Source organism: Vigna unguiculata, chromosome 5 (genome assembly GCF_037176805.1).
Source record: "Vigna unguiculata cultivar grain cowpea cultivar isolate G323 ecotype 2 chromosome 5, ASM3717680v1, whole genome shotgun sequence".
Classification (NCBI taxonomy): Eukaryota; Viridiplantae; Streptophyta; class Magnoliopsida; order Fabales; family Fabaceae; genus Vigna; species Vigna unguiculata.
The window spans coordinates 18,729,417-18,735,699 of record NC_140796.1 but is presented as its reverse complement, the minus strand read 5'-3'; positions in this window follow the sequence as shown (position 1 = coordinate 18,735,699).

Below are 6,283 nucleotides of genomic sequence, written 5' to 3'. Positions count from 1 at the left end.
GGGAATGAGTATGGGATAGCGAAACCCGTCCCTGCCCCGCCCTGCCCCGTTGTCATCTCTAGTTCTCTTATAGCTTCTAAGGATAACCTGAGTAAGATTATCTAAACTAAGAAGTGGATATCCACACAAGTAAACTCCAATGGGTACTTATCTAAATGAGAGAGGAACCCCAATATATGGTATGAGAAATAAAACGTTTTTTCTAAGGTAACTTCTTTATACATACTTGAACACATTACCCTAATTAATCTTTTGTTCTTCTTCACTCTCTTTGATGGCAACAATGACTCAAAGGTTTTGGAAGCTTAAAGCAAACTTAAAATTTGATGCCTTTTATTTAAATTGTCATAATTATTTTTATTTAACTTTTATATTTTAATAAATAACAAGGCTAATCTATGTAATCTTTCTTGGGACATTGTTTATATTAGCATTATTCTATAAGTGATATATGCATAAGAAAAATAATATATTCTTTTTATATAATTAAGAATGTCAATTAGTTTATGAGTTTCCATACCTTTAATTTCTCTTATGATATTTTAATTCTAAAAATAAATCAAATTTATCAATACACGACAAATTATTCTCGTGTCACATTTGGGGTTTATTAATTACTGCGCTTTAATTTATTTATTATCCATAAAAAAGCCAAACCCTAACCTAATTAATAGTTCTGTAAAAAATTTTGGTTTCTTTCGTCAAGGTATAAGCCAAAAAACACTCCAAATCCATAAATAGAAAAGTATTGAAAATAAAATAAAAAAACCATCACCATAACTACACTAGTGAAGGAACGGCTTTCGATAGTGGTTATTTTTGTCATTTTGCCCCAGTTCTAGAACCGAGGCATATTATGACGAGGCCACAAAAGGTTAGCTTTTTGCCTCGCTTCTATTGAGAACAGAGGCCATATGTTCCTCTCTTTATTTTCAACCTTCCATTTTCTTCACCAAAAATCCTAGGCAGCTACCACGGTTCCACCACAGCTCCGTTAGCCACCGCCACGTTTGAAACTCATAACCAAAGATCCACAGCCACCGCAATCTTCTCCTTCACCGTAAGAGCAATTCGTGAATTGCGCCACCACCATGGAACCTCCCTATTCTTCATACATGAAAATGTGAACACCACACTTGCATAAACGCAAACAAAAATCACAAACCCTAAATCGTGTCGCCTCCCCCAAATCGCAAAACCACCTCCGTCACAACGACAAGTTTCTTCACTCAGCCACCACCTACACATCTCGCCACCATCAACGACATATCTCTATCCACGCACAACACCAATCTGCCATGCATCTGCAACACAATGAACTAACGCCCGCTTCGCGAGTCCCAAATCACACTTCGCCAAGTCATAATGCAAATGAGTCAAGCATCGAGTACTCGCGAGTGGCTAGAGCGCAACAGCAGTAGCGGAGGTGGGTGGCTAAGAGAGAGAAATGCGCATGTGAGGAAGAAGAAGAAGAAAAGTGATTTGCGATGTTTGAACCCTAATGAACCTTTTGGCCTCGGTTCAATTTTTAACCAAGTGTCGCAACCTAAATCGCGACGGGATAGTGAATAAGGGATAAATAATTGAAAAACAAAGTTTGGAGTCGCCACCATAGTTTATTCTGGAATACTACGGAAAAACCATAAAATCAGAGTTAGTCTGTGAAAATCAGATTTTGGGTTCGGGAATCGGTTACGTCTAGGAAAAGTATTAGCACCCTACAACGTCCGTCTTAAGACGGTACCTTTAATCAAATATGCAAAATAGATGTGATTTTTATAAATGTTTATTTTCCCCAAAAAGTAAAACTAAAAGTGTATAAAAGAAACAAAAATATATTTTTTAACTTTTTGACCCAACGAAAATTAGCCTCGGTCTTACGTATTTCCATTTAAAATGGAAAATCAGGGACCATGTAGTTCTAGACAAAAAGATTATTTAGAAAATACTTTTGAAATATTTTGGATTTTTGGGAAGTGAACCCGACAAGGATTAACCTCGGTCCTACGTATCTCCATTAATAATAGAGAATCAGGGATCACGTAGTTCTTTATAAAAAGACTATTTAGAAAATACTTTTGAAATATTTTGGATTTTTGGGAAGTGAACCCGACAAGGATTAATCTCGGTCCTACGTATCTCCATTAATAATGGAGAATCAAGGATCACGTAGTTCTTTAGAAAACGTTTATCGGTAGAACATTTTTATAGGAAATATTTGTGAGTAGAAAGGATTTTTTTTAGTGTAATATTTTTTAAAACCTGAATTATGAATATAAAATGGTATTTCTAATAATTTTAAAATAACCAAATTAGAAATATATGCAGTGATTTTAAAATATGAAAATAATCGAATTAGGGATGTATATAAAGTAATTTAAAATATTAAAACAACCAAATTGGAAGTGCATCTGAAGTGGTTTAAAACATTAGAATAACCAAATTAGAAGTGCATCTAAAGTGGTTTAGAAATATTAAACTAATCAAATTGGAACTACATCCAAAGTGATTAAAAACATTGGAATAACCAAATTAGAAGTGCATCTAAAGTGGTTTAAAACATTGGAATAACCAAATTAGAAGTGCATCTAAAGTGGTTTAGAAATATTAAAATAATCAAATTGGAAGTGCATCCAAAGTGATTAAAAACATTGGAATAACCAAATTAGAAGTACATCTAAAGTGGTTTAAAACATTGGAATAACCAAATTAGAAGTGCATCTAAAGTGGTTTAGAAATATTAAAATAATCAAATTGGAAGTGCATCCAAAGTGATTAAGAATATTAAAATATATTAAAAACATCTAAAATGATTTAAAACAATTTTAAAATAACCAACATGAAAAAGATACATTAACGTTAAACAATTCTCATAATTTTATTAGAAAAAAAAATTATTATTATTACTCTGAAACATATTTATTATTTTTTAGTGATAGAAAATTAGTTCACATTTGAAAACAAAAGATGGTAAATATATCAAAAAAAGATTGGAACTATGATAAGATGTAATATGTGTCATAACAATTAAAACATAAACCTAAACTAAAATGAGATGGAGCATAGTTAATAAGAGCAAGGAGACGTAGACAAAAAATAAATGCCAATATCACAGAGTACAACTTAGTAAAACTTAGAGTGTAGCAAGCAATAAAAGTTTAATGCAACAAAATAGGTTTTTTTCCCAAAGTGGTGCAATTTTTTTTCCAATTTCCTAAAATGGTGAAGATTTTTTTTTTAATTCCCGACAGAGGTAAGTCGTGAGAAGATGGAGCGACTTCATCTTAAAGAAGTCGTGCCAAATTAAGGCGACTTTGGTTAATTTGAGCTGAAGTCGTCTCAAATTGAAGAGACTTCAATATTTTTCATGAAGTCGTGCCAATCGGAGACGACTTCACTTAAATTAATTACGAGAATAATCAAAGTCGTCCTATAATGGGACAACTTCATAACAAGGAAAGTCTTGCCATATTGGCACGACTTTAGTAATGGGTTTTAAGAAAGTCTTCCCATAATGGCACGACTTCAGTAATGGATTTTAAGAAAGTCTTCCCATAATGGCACGACTTCAGTATTAGGGTTTTAAGAAAGTCTTGCCATATTGGCACGACTTCAATATTGGGTTATTAAGAAAGTCTTGCCATAATGGCACGACTTCAGTATTAGGTTTCAAGAAAGTCTTGTCATTATGGCACGACTTTAGTGTTTTCGGTATAAAGGAAGTCTGGTCATAATGACACGACTTCATAGTTGTAAGTGAATAACAAAGAAAAATTGAAAAGAGAAAAAATATTGAATTATGATAAAATTAAATTGAATAACATACACATATTGAATTCCACCATACTTGGATGCATCACAACCAATGTCTTCACATACTCCATTCCAGCAAGTTCCATACACATACAACATGTTTCCTCAACAACCAGACACTTTTTCTGGTCCTACACAAAATGTCTTTGCAACTTCTTCGTCAACACCTCCGTCTGCATATCCCACATCCTTCCAGCAATATTATCGACCTACAATGCCGCCACAAATGGTGGAAGATATAAACCAAAGACAACAACATGAAGATAATGATGATGACGATCCAGTTCAGAGCCCTCAATTAAGACCTAGACGACACCGAAGAAGACCTCCTTGTGGCACAGGCTCTCATAAATAACTTTGATGCCCTATTATAACAAACCAAAACATCATAAAATTTTTAATTACTTATATGCATTATTATTTAATTAATTAATATGACTAAAAAATATTTAATTTTTATTCGAACTAAAGTCGTCCCAATATGGTACGACTTCTTCATTATCAATACAACACTGAAGTCTCTCCAATATGGGACGACTTCTTCATTAACAATTTAATACTGAAGTCTTCCCATATTGGCACGACTTTGCTTAAAATGTTAATTAAAGTCGTCTCAACATGGCACGACTTCTTCATAACACAAAAGTCTCCCCATGTTGGCACGACTTCAACTCATTTTAATTAAAATCGCCTCATTTTGGCACGACTTCTTCATATTTAAATCGCACCATCATGGCACGACTTACCCTTCGCTGGAATTTTAAAAAAATTTGCACCATTTCAGGAAATACATAATTAAATTGCACCAGTTTAGGAAAAAAACCAACAAAATAAGGGTGCAAGGAGCTAAACGTGGATGTGACCAGTAAAGATCTAAATATAAAAACACAAGACAAACAAAAATAGTGCTGGAAGAAAATACTAGGGTGCAGAATATTAAAAAGGTGTATGAAGTAAATGGGGTGCACGGTGTAAGAATTAGACCATACCCAAATTTTATTGTATCTTTTCTTAAAATAGGGTTTTCATCTTCTTCTTTTTCTGCAAGCAGCCACCACCTCCCTACATTTCAGCCATAGACTATAGACCATTGTAGCTACAGGGGCCTTTGGCGCGCTTCCATCTTCGTCGAGCCAGGCCGCCGTCGCAACGACTGCTGCCATCGCTGGCGGAGTCATGGCGCATGAGGTCTCCCGCTTCGTCTTCTTCTGATACGCAAACCAAGGCAGAACCCGCTGTCGTGACTGTGTTACCTCCGCTTGGGCTCACCACGGTTGCACCTCCACTATCTAAGTTCACCTTGTACCTCCAACGACTTCTTGCGACGTCTTTGGCCTCAGACGACGTCGTCGCTGCAGCGAATGCCGCTGACGTCACTATTTTCCTCATTTCCTATTGTTCGTTGCGTGTTCACTGCTTATAGGTGAAGAGGTGAAAATGTGTGCTTTGAGATGAGAGTGAGTGGAGTTTTGTTTAGAGGAGAAGGAGATGTTTTTTGTGTGTGATTTTGTGTTGGTGGGTTCGTGAGTTATGATGTATTATGATGAGCGAAAGAGGTTGGTTTGCGGTCTAGAGGAGATGGAGATGAGGGTTTTGTTATCTGATTTTTGTTATGGAGAAGGTGATGAAGATGAATGATGGTGTAATGAAGAGTGTGTGATGTGGGAGCTAGAAAATGATGGTTAGCTTGAAGGTCCGAGAGTGGTGGTGATCAGGGGGTCATGAGGAGGATGATGAAGTTTTCTATGTCTTTGTTTTTTGAGCAGATGTGGGTTTTTGAAGGGTAGATGTTGAGTCATGATAGACGGGTATGGAGAACAGTGGTGATTCCATGCATGGTGCAAATGAAGATGGGGTTGTGTAAAGGTGATGGAAAAATGAAGAGTATGGTTGAATATGTGGAGATTGTGTCGAGAGAATGGAAATGGAATCTGTGTCGTGGATGGGCTCCATGGAGATGAATCTGCCCCCGGGTGAAGCATTTGGAGATGATGATCTTTTTATCCTCCTCCAAAATGGAAACTCGTTCCCTTCTTAGAGCCCCTCGAGTCCCCTTTAAAATTTAAAATCAAAATCATAATCTCTTCCTAGCTTGGGTAGGAAATCATGTTAGAGTGTAGGTGGCTGTAGGTAATTAATGAAGATCCTAAGGAAGAAGATTAATGGAGATCTGATGAAAGAAGAAGATGGTTTGTGGGTTACGTGAATGACAAAAAAGGTGAGTTAATTAGGAGAGAGGAAAGGTGGCAAAGTTTGGGAAGGATTTTAGATGATGTAAAAAGCAGTTAATGAGTGTGATCGAGGAAGGACAAAAAATAAGGGAAAATGATATGCTGACCCCTTATTTTGACTCCAAAAGTGACTTCATGACATGGCATACATAGGTGGGTTTAATTTTTTAAATTAAAATTAATTTTTTGGAAACATTTTACTTGAGACGTGGCAAAAGCGAAGAGTGGGTTTGGGCTTG